We start from the raw sequence: 15717 nt of genomic DNA on the forward strand, positions 1-15717 counted from the left end.
CCAAAGGGCACAGGGGTAAAGAAAAAAAATAAACTTATACGGAGCAAAACAAAGCACAATCACACCATCACACCGAGGACAGAGGCAAAAGAATTGCTCTGCTCGTCACTAGTTTGTGTGTCACGTATAAAACAACGTCATGACAGAGCACTTCATAGTTTGTTCTACTTGAAGCTCTTACTTACTTCTAGCTCTTATTTGTACCCAAATGTTTAGTTTAAATGCACTTTTGTAAGTCGCTTTGGATAAAAGCGTCTGCTAAATGACATGTAATGTAATGTAAAGTTGTGAAAATGACCGAGGAGAGCAGAGCTGAGAACAACTACAACTGTATAATGGAAAAGAGAGAGAGAGAGAGCATGTCTGGACATTGGACAGCTGGTCAGTTCACCACTCTACTTATGCATTCTTGTTACCGTCATTTTCCTCATGCACAAAAACATGGCGAGGCAGATGTTGAGCGGCCTTTAAAGTGAGCATATGTGTGTATATGTGACCGGAAAGCCTTTTTCAGATGATCAAACATGGAGTTTATAGAGCATGCTAAATCAAGCATCTCACACACACACACACACGGTGGCCCTGCGTGCTTTAGTGTGTAATTGACTGACTGGTTGGCTGACGATCGGAGGCGAGTGACTGGCTTCACGGCTGACTGCTCCTCTAATTGAGTAGCTCGGTGTGGGAGTGACTGGCTGGATAAACAATCTCAACACAACCACCATGTTTGTGAGACTGACAAAAAAAACGGAGAATCTGATGTTACTTGTTGGCCCCGGTTTTAATTTCTCAGTATTCAGATTTGCACACTTTAGATTTGTGTCTTTATTCCCATTTCATACACAGACTGCCTCCTGTGGTCAAGCATGGAAATGCAGTTCTAAATATGCCAGGTGCAATAGGAGAAAGTATTTATTTCTGTGGAAGATGCCACTGACAAAATTGATCTGCGTTTATCTTTTAACGTAGTTCCAGATAAAATAACATTGTTTTAATTCATTCAGTCTTCAAATTTCAGACCGACACAACACAACAGAGTGACAATCACTACAAAGACACAGTTTAAGTACGTTTTAATGTACAAATTTAGTCTAAAACTGTAAATCACCTTTTATCTGATTATAAGCAAAACTGTAGAAGACCAGAAAACATGAGCTGATCATTTCTCATTATTAGTCGTAGAATTATTGCTATTGTGTAATCAATAATAAAAATGTGGTTCGCTAACTAAGTCACATCCTGTGATTAGCAGGAGGAAAAACATGGATCAATATTTCATTTCAGATTATAAATATGAGTTGAGAAAAGACAGCGTTTCCTCCAGTGATCATCAGGTATTTAGCTTCTCACTGACTCACTGACTCTAGTATTAGTATACTAGTATCCAGTATTACAGGAACACAGACTGCTCTTATTTACAACATATTATGATTCATGGATATTCCTTCATCTCCCACAGTGCGAGCAGTCATATTAGCACGTATAGAAATGTTACATCTAACAGTGACTGATGAAGAGATGAGTTCATTGTATCTCTATGATAGATGAAGTAAAGGAAAATGTGCAGTGATTATTGTGAATGTGATCAGAAAAGTCTCTTACAGATAAATAACAGACATCATGAAGCCATGTTATAACTATTAACTATATTCATTCAGAGTTAGTCGATCATGGAGTAGTGAAACTGATCATTTGTGTCCTTGAGTGATAGTATATCGTCAGAACTGGGTGAGACCGTGGCCTATGACGGGTTCACTGATCTAAGACGTGCTATGATTTCTCATTCAGAGTTCTGGTCCAACTGAGCCATCTGGCTGCCATTTTATATGAACCACAGCCAGTGATTGGGTGTCATTTTACTTTAAATGGTGGACTCTGACAGCTTTGACATTCTACTCTCAACAACAGCCACTGATTGGCCAGGGAGCTGAAAGCAGGCATGGACTGATTTTCTGCAGGCCATGAATACATGCATGCACGCACACACACACACACACACAAAACTCATATAGCTATACACTGTGCCAACGAACACACACACACACACACACACACACACACAGAGTTAAAAGGAGGCTTCTAAAAGGGAGAGTGTGGAAATGGAAAGAAATGGAACTGGACTCATAAAGTCTTAATTTGCACTAAAACGGACGCATTCTCCATTTTATATCCAAATAAATTGAAACATTTTCATAGATATGCAAATGAACTCGCGGGCAAATACAGTATAATCTGCCGTATCTACCTTTAGCAGGTGGGGGTTGTTGTTCTTCCCCTAGATTTGTCTCCCTCATTTGCATTTCTTCATTTTGTGAGAGATGAAGAAATGAGACGGAGGATGGGAAATGAACGAGCGCGGTGATTGTGTATGCAAGGGCCACGGCATCACAACAAGGAAAGGGCTAAATTGAAATGTCATTTTGCATTCGTCACAAAACAATGAGGGCTGTTGTGTATGTGCACTTGTGTGGTTCTGTTGCAGTACGAATCATTTCTGTCAGTATCCATCATTCCTCAACATCACCTGTTCTCTATTAACCACCAATTATACACTTCACAGGGTCCCCACATCTGGTTTGATATCAAGTTTAAGGACTTTTCAAGGACTATCCAGGACCAGCATCCACAACACAGCGAGTAATTATGAGAGGGAGGGAGACATTTACCTAAATATCAACTTTTTTTCTTTTCTTTTTTTACAAATTCACAAACTTTCAAGGTCCTGTGGGAACCTTGACTTTAACAAGGTATTGAATATTCCATTATTTTGCCCGTAATTCATCTTCACATTTTTCACAAATGAACCAACAGTGTTGATCGCTTTCTGTCAGTGAGGTGACTTTACATGACAACAGTCACATAAGGCTTTAAAAATAAAATATAAATGTACTCACAAGGACCAGGATGGACTCTGTCTGGATCAGCATCTCCTCGAGGAACAGGATGTCCTGAAGGAACGTGAACATGGTCAGTTGTGTAAATGTGAAAACGAATGCAGAAACAATCATATTCATCTGTTTGGACTGATGCTAATGAGCCACTTGTGCACCAACAACTCATGCTGCTTGTGGAGGTCTTGCAGGTTCCCAAGAACTGCGGGACCTGAGACCTGGTCCTGCTTTATCAGACGACAAAGCTGCCTTTCTATATTGTTATATTTTTATTGCAAGAAAGTGCAGTCTATGGCAAAGAAACACCAACATGACCACAGAGACCTGATGGATGCCCACAGAGACCTGATGGATGCCCACAGAGACAATGATTCACTGTTTCACTCAAAGACAGAAGACAGTGTTACGACACATACAGAGAAGACGCAGGTTCTCAGTGATTATGATAAACAGGCACCAAAGCAGAGGCAGTTTCCAGTTTCTATTGGAGTCATATTTTGTTTTGGTTTGCTCAGTATAATTTGTTTGTCTGGTGCGACTGTCCTCTCCTTTTATGATGCATTAAATACCAACATAAAAACAACAAGAAAAGCTCTGTAGATGTCAAAGAACCTGTTTTTTGTTCATGGTTATGAAGATCATCGTTTTCAGACAGGTAAAATATTCAGTATGTCAACTGTCATGGCTTCATCCTTCCAATACAACCTCTTTATTACATAGTTGTGCATAAGCAACTATTGATGATTCACTGTACACAACAGTTTATGCACATATTGGACGGCATTAGCGGTCAATCGAACAGCGTCCACAGCCCAATCTTAATGGATGATAAAAGAACATCAGAAAACCATAAGGATGGATTGTCTGGAGTAAAACAAAATGCAATGGTGACAAAGAGCCAAATAAAAGTGAAACAAAATGGCCGCTCAGTCCAATTAATTAGCACTTAGTTGCTCATTTTCCCACCAACACTGCGTTGAGCCTCATAAATGCTGCCAGATAAATATCTTTTGTGTCGTGAGTGTTTCCATCACTGAGTGGCTCATTAGAAGTGTATAATCTGTTCAGACTCGGTCACAGCCACACAACTGGTTTACAAATGTGGAGATTTCACGTTTTCTAATCATTGCAATGTTAGTTTTTATAGCTGTGCAGTTATCGCTATAAAAACAAAGCTGCACCCATGCACAGAATCAGTGTGAATCAGTGTATCATAAGCAAGCCTCCAGTTCCCATCTGTGACTGTGTTATCTGGGAATCTGTCATTATGGTCATTCAGTATATTTTCCTGTGGGGTAGAGAAGCATGTATTCTGCAGGAACCTTCTTAAGTTGCAACACTTTTCACTCCAAATGCAACCAAAAGCTCAGCTTCAATAGTTCTCTATGAAACGGCAAAAACATCACTTCCAGGGAAGCTCAGCTTCTTTGAGTCAACAGAGCAGTGGGCAGGTCCGGATGCTGGGCTTCTGTGTGATGACTGGAGGAATTGTCTGAGAGGCAGAACCAGTTTTTGACTGACAGTGTTGCAGAAACAGACAGTGCAGCCTTTTCTGCCTCAGTGGGGGGGGGACCAGCTTAATAATAATCATTTATTTCTACTCATGCAATAACCTTAATGTCATCTATTTGTGTGAAAGGTTTTGTGTCACATTCAAATGTGAATGCACTGCACTATGAATACTGTATATCTACATATATATATGTATATAAACTCTCCTAAAATGTTTAGCAGGATGTGCTGGAGGTGAAAATCACATGAGAGGGAAACAGGATGAAATAGAAGTAGAGTCAGTGTGTTTTTCCCTCACCAGTGTAAAATTAGATCAAATATGTTTGTGTGTGTTTGTCTTCTTTGTTTCTCTCTCCCTGTTTCCTCTCGGCCTCACGCTTCATTTATGTCTCTTAAGTTGCATGACAAACAGCAAACAACTCTGAAACAGAAATAAGATGGGAATCGGAGCAGTGGGAGCAGTATTGTGTTTGCTCCACCGCACCGCTGCGACCAAAAGTGAGCTGAGCCAAAAGACAAATCTGTCAGTCAAGCGGTCGATCTTCGTTCCTACTCTGACCTACGGTCGAGTGACAGGTCATGATCAGACTGAGCATGAGTTCATGGTCTCGATCACTAGTTTCAAGACTCCTTCAGTTGAACATGATGTCAGTTTAGTAAATCACAGCATATTTAGTACGGCACATACAGCATTAGTGGACACCAGTGACATTGACAGCTGGTATTTTCCAAAAGTGACTTCTGTGAAGTTCCAGTTGCAAAATCCCAACATGGCAGCGGACACATCGCAAATCTCCAAACAGGAGTTGAGTTTGTGACGGGGACTTGACGACTGGCTGCCTCCGTCTGAGCAGTGATGTGAAAACGTTCTGTCGCCGTTACAAAACATCGTCAGTGGTGCTTAGCTGTAATGCGTGCACAGACACACAGGTGTGTGGTGGTGTGTTTGTGATGAACACAACAGAAACACAAAGTCCATCATCTTTCTTTAAGCAAGTTTGACCTTGTTTGTTTTATTAACGACCTGTGAAAACCCTCTCATGTTGGTGTATTATTGTGGAGCATTAACACATCACTGTGTTAACAATAGCACTAATTAACTTTATCTGCTATTCTTCAAGGAAGTGTATTGAACTTTAATGACTCATTTTTCTGGCAATGAAATTGAAATTGCACGTATGTGGACATTTTTATCTTCCTGGCTCTGTGTGTCTTTTTTCTGCCACTACATTTTCTACCATGTCTGATTATGAAGTCACTGTCCTGACACACATAATGGCATCACTAATGAATGTCATGAAAGTCAGTCTGTACATTGTCCTAAAGCACAGGCTACATTCCTATTACTGTGCTTTCATCTGAAGGTGCATTTTCAGATCAACCAAGCAGCAGAGAGTGTTTCAGAGACACGTCAAGGGTAATCGCACATCACATGACCATCAGGCCTGAACAATTCATCATTTCAGAATCGCAATTTCAAACAACGCATTAAGAAAATGACAAAGGCCGCAATATCTAGCATTTTTCATTATTCTGTGATCTTTTCAAATGCAATTCTTTTAAATGATTTGACTTCTCCTTCTCTCGGGGTCACCACGGTGGATGATCTGCATATTTGCTGTTTGATTTGGCAGAGATGTTGATTGACTGACAAAGATTAGTTTCCCTTCTTTTATGTGTCCTAATATTAGAGAGGCGTTCTTCAGGAACCAGCTGATGCAGGTGCATACATATTAGCATACATACATACATGCACCATCAGAACACACAGTGGTGAAGAATATTATGAAGAGGGGAAGTACGACAGAAGAGTAAAATGTGTTGTTATTCTTCTGGAAGAGAAAAATGAAAAACCAACAACTGGAACATGGAGTCTGCGCCGGGTCTTCCACACTAAACAGCTGAAAGTCATCTCTAGTGGCGGCACATACACGGCTTCTGATGATAATCGCTCGCTCTCTCAGATGAATTTCACTTCACAGGAGCTTTGAAATAGTGCTGCATGAAAATCCGTGTGGAAATCCAGTGAAAGCGGGTTTCCCACTTAGAGATAATGTGCAGGTCAACGTGTAAGAGGCAAATTATGCCTCGAGAGCTCGGCCTTTAGAGATGGAAGCTCGTGTATTTGACACTTTGACTTCATGAGCTTATGTGCAGGAAAAATACCTTTTGCTTTTGCTGCACAACGACATCATTCAAATGATGCCTCTCTGTGCTTGTATGTGGGCAACATGGGACGAGCCTCATTGATAGTCAACGCAACTGTTAGGGGGTTTTTGACAGTTCTACCCACATGATGATAGACTTTTAAATCCCTGTGAAGATGCTCTGTGGAAACTGACATGTTTAAAATCACTCTCGCTGCTGCTTTCAGAACTTACAGTGAAATCATTTGTTTCATCGCCTTCTTACAAAACAACAGCTTTTATACTTTAGAAGATTCAGAAATTCATAATAAAAGTAAAAGTGACATTTCATGACACAGATATTGCTTGTGAATAGAAATGTGTCCAGTGATAAAACGAGTGATCCACTGATCTGCAAACTGAATCTGCAATTCATCACAAAACTCTCAAAAACAGGAAAATGTGGCATTAAAAAGGAAAATAGCAAAACAGAAGTAAGAGCATCATTTGACCATGACATCCACAGAGATGTTGCTGTCTGCAGACAACTGTCTGAGACACAAGAAGCTCATTCACATGAGTTCAGTGTGACAGAATCAGGCTGAGGGCTTTAGTTTTCTGTGCTTTATAATAATCTGACCAAGAGTTCAAACTCTAATATTCAGGATAAAGAAATCCTTGTGGAACCAATTGGCTTAAGAGGGAGACGGGGGATTACATTCTCTTAAACATCCAAACACCTACAAGGAACACAGAGACATTCACACAAGTGTGAATAATGTGTCGTAAGCTCCCCACAGACCGCTTCCCTCAACACAAGCACCTTTTTGTGTCAGTGGCAGTCAGTGTTTTACAAGGACACATTCAGTGTTTAGTTTAGTTTAGTGTGAACAGTAGAGCAGCTTTCCTCTCTATCTCACACACACACACATCTTTATGTTGATGGGGAATCAGACGAATGTTTAGATTTATTTGATTATTTCAAATAAAGGAAAGTGCAATTAGCCCGAGGTAACGCTAACACTGTGTTTACGTGGAATAAAAGCCTGATGGGAATAAAAATATGTCATGTAAACATTCACTGCATTCACACTTCTGCATTCATCTCAGTGTCTGATCCGTGGAAACGTGACGTTTTAAACTGATGATCTGTTTGAACGTCACAGTGTTTCCATTTCAGAAAAAACGAAGTAAACAGACACAAAAGTCACGGATGTCATGAAAGTTTGCCTTCATTAACCTGCAGCTAGTGTTTAATCTGTGTCTAAGTGAGTAAACACAACCCTGCAAATGCACCGATGCTTTTATTCTTTTTTAAACAAAAACAGTGAGAATGTACTGGTGGTGGTGAAGTTCCATTATCTGAATAATCATGAAAAGGAAAATGATTCACATTTGACATGAATGACTTGAAAATGCTCTCTGAGACTCTTGTTTTTCCACGTCTGAATGAACCTCGTGAGTTTTTCTGTCATTTCTGAGACTTCACAGCAGGTTTTACAGTTACTGCAGTCGTATTGTGAATTATTATTGTCATGGTCATCATGGCGTGAAGTTTTAATAGCAGGTCGTGCTCACGACACACACGCGACACACACGACACACACGACACACACGCGACACACACACTACACCACACCACTTGTTTTGTGGCCAATTAAAATAAAGCAGGTAATAAAGGCAGGAGTGCAGTGCAGCGTTCAAGGTTCCCTCTTCATAAGTTAGTCACAGAAATAACAGACTTTATAACCAGTATGTTTCTGTATTGTCAAGAAAAATGTCAATTAACATTTTTGACTGAATAATCACCACATTTTCATTTCCATCTTTGCAGCAGTCAAACATAAATCAAGAGTTCTTGGAGGACAGTAAACTGTGTGTGTGTGAAATAACTCACAGTACAGACGGATACTGAGTAACACACAGAGAGAAGACTGTGTGTTCAGGAATGGAAAGTGTGGATACTTAGAGCTACAACTACAAACACCTGGCAGCCGTTTGATAGCCACAATCTCATTAGTGGATTTGTCACTGGTGGATTTATCACCGGGACCAGGCCACTACAATTGATGTGCTACATTGTCTGTGGTTGGCAGTGTTCTAAACTAAATCTCCACCACAGGGCACAGCTACTTAGACATTTGTCTCTTAATGTGTGTGTATGTGAGAGAGAGAGAGATTAATAACTGCCATTTCTTTTATAGTGTAAAGCTTAAAGTGGAAACTTTGCAAGTCTGGTCTGGATTGCTTGTCTTTTTCTCTGCAGAGCTCCCCCTACAGTTTCGGAGTACATATTTTTACAGCACCACAGTAAACGTCCATCCATCCATCCATCCTTTGTCTACATCTTTATCCTCACTGTTGTAAAAACTCCCCCCCCCTCTCTTTCCCTCCCTCTCCTGTGCATTTGTTTTCAACAGAGCCGGCGAACACAAGCCGTGGAGCCGTTCTGGATGCTTCCCTGTTTCAATTCTTGCCATTTGAAAAAAACAGGTCCAATGTTTACATGTGTGCAGAGCTTCACTCGGTCAGAGCCCAGACAAAAGTCTCCCTTTGTTCCCACAACAAGACATTTAACCATCACAACATGAAATCATAGTTTCACTTTCATTTGCAACCTTTTCTTCAGGCACCATGGCACTGGACCGGAGCAGCAGCAGCAGCAGTCACTCGACAATCTGAACTCCTGCAACCAGGCTTCTACTGGACCAGACCAGCTGTCAATCACAGTGGTGTCCACTCATGTGATCGGCTATATTTATGTTTTCCACATAAAAACTATGATACTACTATTATAAATCAAGTGAACATTTGAATATTTTCCCCCCATAGACTTCTTATTGCAACCAGTGGTCTCGCCCCCTAGTGGCTATTCAATATAATCAGATGGCCCCAAGCAGCCGCTGAGTTCAGCTCTGGTGACAATAATGACCTAAATAAAACATTAGTAATAAAATAAACCAATCAAATGCATTATACGGTATCACATGACACCAGTCAGCCAATCATTTCCATTCCAGTAAGAGACGTTTTGAATTGCAATGAAAGCAGAGCTTAATTCATGCTTTTCCCAGTTCAAATGTAAGCATTTGAATTTATGATGTGTATTTTTTAGTTAGGCCTTGTATTATGTTTTGACTTGACATAAGAAGTCAAATCTTCTCAGTTCGATGTGACAAGTATGAAAAATGTTAGAATATAATCCCGCACAGAGTCAGAAATTTCAATATTTCACTGAATCATAACACCACTATTAGACATGATGATGTTCAGGACCTTGGCTCGAGGAAATCTTCTCTACGTGGACCTCTCTGAATTTTAATTGACCACCTCCGGCATTGAATAACCTACTTTTAGAGGCCCAGTAGTTTTGTTTTTTTCTCCCCTGCTTTCACGAGCCTGTGTGGAGCTCGTTGTGCTGTGAATCTCACACTTTTAGCTGTTTTCTGCAGGGATCGCTGAGAGACACTGAACACAGTATCTGCTCGATCTGTTGCAGCGATGTAAAGATTCTCAAGTCTACATTTCATTATTCATGAAGTATGAAATGTCATTGATTTTACAGTATTAAAGAGGCACAGACAGCACAGACTGCATCAGGGAGAGGGAAGTGAGACAAGAACAGAATCCTGCTTTGCTCACATCATGTTCAGAACACGTCTTTTCACTTCGGCTGTAACTATTTTTTCCTTGCTGTCGTACCAAAGATGTGCGATAAGATGAATATTCAACATGGTCTGAATCATTGTGGACAGAGTTTGCTTTGCAAGGTTATTTGACTGTGTTTCATTTCTAAAAGGCAGTTATTCAGAAGAACATATTTAAGAAATGTATTCAGAAGAGAAAAAAAGGGCAAATAAAATATGATTTTTGTATTATGTAGCCTGGTAACAAGCCCACGCAGCAAGCGCCGCAGAAAGCCAGACGTCAAAGCCTGAAACACACTGAACACTTGAGACAGGAGAACAGAAACCAGCAAACTATAACAGACACTGAGCTAAAGGCAACTGACACACACACACACACACACACACATATATGCAGCTCATTCCCGTCACGTCACAGAGCATCACTGAATCACACGTCCACATTAAACCTGGTTTTCTTTAAAGGTGTCAGATTAACAAAACACTTAAATGTCATTTAGAACACTGGCTCACAGATTTAGGAGATGTGTTTGTGAATTTCCATAAATCCCTTAAGCCATAACTGTTACAAGAGATAAAAAAAAAAGTGCTAAGTAAAATATGTCATCAGCTTCCCACATGAAGCCGACGGTGATTTGACAGTTCCATCGATGGCAGAAACACAGAGAATCTCATGATGGTTTCATGGACTTCCTTAGACCTGGAACCATGAGGACTTGGTCTCCTCAGTTGGATTTTTTTTACCACCTCTGTTTAAGGTTTATGCATGGAGAATATTTTATATAATATATTGTTTTGGTAAAGCTACAGTGCAGAGCTCTTTGAGTGGACATCAAGACTAGAAAGCCCCGATAGACTGCAGATGCAGATCCTTTACAAACACATGACTATGAATCGTGTATTATGAATGAAATAGTGTATTATGGTGTGTTTGGATGTTTTCATCCCGTCTCCATCCAGCGCTGGAGGAGAAACTGTTTGCTCACAACTCGACTCTTAGAATAACAGTGTCAGCTTTTCCACTTTGCTGTGCTGAGGTGTGATGCACACGTGCACACGTGCATGAGTGACCTGTGTGTGTGTACACACACACACACACACACACACAGAATTATGTATATACACAGAGAGACTTTATTATGTGCTTCCTGTAGACATGCATTCATCCTTTCTAAATATAACATATATATATATATATATAAATAGTGTAATAAGTCAGCTTTCCTCTCAGAACGGGAGGTTCTCTGCAGCTGAGACCTCAGCGAGGAGACGTTTCGTTCAAAGTGTTGCAAATCAAACAAAGCTGAAGACTTTCCCTCACTTCACGCAGCAGATTTCAGCTCGACTGCTTTTACTAACGACACGATGACACATGTGCTCCTGCCTTTGAAGGTTCAGTTGACTAATCTCATCAACAGTCTCGCACATGAAGGATATTTCTGTTTATTTGTAACTGATACAAATGAGAGGCCTCACATCAAACTATGCTCACTCATCTTCTACCGCTTCATCCTCCACATGAGGGTCGCTGGTGCCAATCCCAGCTGACATTACAATTTAGAGTGTGCATTTTGCCCAATCGCCAAATGCTTTGGAATATTGAAAACATGAAAAACTCAAAAAATTCAGATTGATATTTTAAACTCATTCAAATACAATAAAAGACCCTCATTGTGATGGATGGTACCCACTGTTTTCATACTGCGGCTGGAGTGTTGAGCACAGCTGCTAAAATTCCACACAATCATTAATATCAATGTGCCACAAATGATTATCCCTCATTACGCTGCAAATAAAGACACAAAGGACAATAACTAATAATAATAAAGCCTTTAAATAAGAATATATAGAATATGGGCGGTGACGTTGTGTGGAAAAGAACTACAGGTGAAACACTGGTGCTAATAATGTACAAACCTTTGTCTCATGTGGTTTATTCCTTTCTATTCACAGACCAACCTCATCTTCCTTCATGAAAACAAATACAACCTAAGAACTCTTCTGTTTGTGTGACACATTAGTTTCTAACATGCACATGGTGGTGGTGTGTGTGTTCATCACTGGTGTGTAATAAGGATGAGGTCAAACTCCACATCACTAATTGGTGTTTGTGTGCAGAATCAACTCATTCTAATTCTATGAACATTGACTGAGTGATAATAACAAAAATACAAAATAACCACGCGTCACACACTTTCAGTCAAGTCACTTCTTCAACTCTCTTTCTCTCTCCAATCTTACACGACTCAAATAAGAAACAGTGCCACGTTAACCCACACGAGCCAGCGCACAGCAGGAGCACAGACTTCAGCAGCAGCTGTTTGTAGAATAAAAAAGTGTTATTATTAGGATGTTATCATAGCTATAAAAGGAAGAAAGATGCACGCACAAAGCCATTTCAACAGGGTAGAGACAAACTAGGGAACTGTCTGTTGCCCCGAGACGTGACGAGCCGCACTGCGGTGACACCGGGTCACTGTCGGGGAACCACCTGAAGGGGGCCCCACTCGTGTGTTGTCAAAGTCAACAGTCTGCAGCAATGTCTAATGTGTACATAGACATTATAGACATAATGACCAGGCTCCGCCCTCTCTGCCATTGTCTCAGCTTAATCTTTGCTTGAATCTCCTGATCTGAATTGTTCCGTGAGAACACTGAGAAGTTTCAGCACCTACAGTTTCCACTGTCCAACTTTTTACCAGGTGACAACAGGATGTGACATCACCCATAATAATCTCAACTCCCACTCTGAAGCCTCCAGAACCAAGTTGACGATTTACAACCCAACGTTCAGAGGGTTGTCCACTGTTACACCAACTGTCCTAATGTTGTCCATGAACCTTCACTGAGGTCTTCCTCTTTTACTCCTGCTGTGACTATAAATGGACAAATATCATTTCACCCTGATGTACTTCAGCATTCACGCTTAGCATTGACATGAATGAGCAGCAAGTTTAACAGTATAGGCTAAAAAGACATGTTCAATATCTAAATGCTGGAGTTTCATTTGCCTGTGGGTCGAGGGACTGATCACAAATGACAGAACAATGTCATTCATCCTTCAACTGGAGCTTAAAGAGAACTGTGCTGGTGTGGACCTGCAGGGGGCGTGTGTGTTCAGTGACAGTGACATGGTTTAATGGCCGACCACCACACTGCAATCAAACGGCAGCATCACTGTGAATCATTTATGAGGTCAATTTCAGCGTAATCACATCTGCCATCCTGTCTCACCTTAGCTGGGAGGCCATTTAAACAAGCTGGAGAAGCATTTAGTGAAGGTCATGACGAGGGCAACTTCAATCTACTCTTCCTCATCTACAGTTAAATAATGGGCCACAAACGGGAATCCCTCAGTCTCCAGGCGAACAACCGCAGGTGCTTATTTCCATGTTATTTCCACGGGGTGATGATCTATATGAGAAGGAAACTGGCAGATTATTGACATAATGACATAAGAGCTGCACTGTCAAAGAGTGAGAGGAGAGTTCAAAACAAAGCAGTGGATTCTGTAACGATCTCACCGTATAAACAACAGTCGCTAAGGTAATTTAACTTATATGTGCAAATGTGCATATCAAAAACTAGCTTTGTGTCATTGGCAACCCCAGCTTTATTTTCTTTGAATCAAGGATGTTTTTGAACGCCTCCTTCGTCTTCAACACTAACAATATCATTATCAACTAAACGTGTTTGCAGTTTGTCCCTCTCACCAACGTATGTGTTCAGGGAAAACGCTACCACCAGACACTAACGCCAGCACTGAGTACACAAGGTAATACCATCAGTTATTAGTCTCACGACAGCAGCAAAAACTATTGAACGTCATGTGTACATATACAGATTATGCAAAAATATCAGAAGAGCAGAGCAGAGGCTTGGGCTTCAAATGTCTAAAATGTTGGATTAAAAAGTGACAGTTAACAAAGAAAGGGCGAATACTGGAGTCATGGAATCATGTGATGCTTTGTTTGGCTGTCTGCGAGGATGAAGCTGAAGAGGCCAGTCGAGCATGAACCAGCATCACTTTAGGAAAAGAGCGAGCACATGGTGAGAGTCTTACAAGAGCCCACTTGACATGGTGCTACAAGCCTTTTGACCAACACAGTGGTTTGGCCTGTGAAGGACAGACACAACCATTCTAATGGATGCCTTTATGTTCACCTCTCTATTTGCTTTTATGCATTCTTTTATTTTAGTATTTAAGGTAAAAAGACCAATATTAACATGATGCTCATATGTACACGCCAGTTTAATCTAATCAATTATTAATGATGCTTAATTCTGTGTAACAAAGAAATATTTATAATATTATAATATAATATTTATTTAAAACTTTTTTTTTTCAGTTTCCTGTGTTTGTGGACAAAAGTTTTGCAGATTTTTTTGCAGATGAGTGATCACACTTGTTTGGACCAAACAAAGAATCTATTCATTTAGAAAATAAGTGACAAGATTATTCATTTATGACATTGATCAGCGGTGATTCCTCCTGCTGGGCTAAGAAGGTACTTCAGGTCTGATCTGATCTGAGTTTACTTCCCCATGGTCGCTGTTTACCCTGAACCACGTGTGTGTGTGTGTGTGTGTGTGTGTGTGTGACTGCATAAGTATGAATAATGTATTACACTTCCCAGGAAGATTTGTCTGTTACTCTTGATTTTCTATCTGTAAGACAATCTCGTGCATATCGCGCACATTAAATCATGATGATCAATTATTTAGCTTCTAGTTAATGTGGTTGTGATGATTCATCTTAGCATGCTCGTTGCTATTTGTCTAATGGAGTTTTTCCATCATACAGTTCTCGCGCGGCTCGGCTCGAGTCCAGTCGACTCATTTTTTCTTTGCTTTTCCATTAGTGAAAGTTACTGATGCTCTTTTTGCACCTGCTCAGTGCCGGCCACTGATTGGTCAGAGAGTGTCGTCACTGGAAGAGGAAAATAACGTGCCTGATAACAAAAATGTCTAATATAAAAGCGCCATAAAGCTCTAAGGGATGTATTTTTCTGCAGGCTTGTTAGTTTACATTAACATAAAAAAAAAACCATGTGTTTGGATATTAGTAAACAACACAATCAACATCCAGTATGCTGCCTTTATGTGAAAACATCACTTATCACAGATACAATAGATATAACGGCTGACTGAAGAGCAAGTGAAGCTGCATTTAGACTGCGTGTCAACCTCTGGGATCGAGGGAGCGTCTCTAAATTATTCAGGACAGACAGCAGCGACAACTAAATTGAATTTCCTGAAACATGAACCATAAACCAGGAGACCATGAGACCACGCAGTGGACCAAAGTCCCACATCAGCCCATGAACCCAACTCATAATTTATAGACTCTTTCCGCACGCGGTGCCGTGTTGTATCTCGCTAAATTGTGAGATACAGTGTGATATAGATGACATGGGAACTGGATATGTGCTCTGCATGAATAGAACATCTGCATTTTAGTTTTAATGCAAACCTGATGAACCTGACGATGTCTGGTGACATGATTTGTTCTCTCAAAAAACTAATGCAATAATTCCTTTT

The sequence above is a fragment of the Solea senegalensis genome, linkage group LG16 (genome assembly GCF_019176455.1).
Source record: "Solea senegalensis isolate Sse05_10M linkage group LG16, IFAPA_SoseM_1, whole genome shotgun sequence".
In the NCBI taxonomy this organism is placed as follows: Eukaryota; Metazoa; Chordata; class Actinopteri; order Pleuronectiformes; family Soleidae; genus Solea; species Solea senegalensis.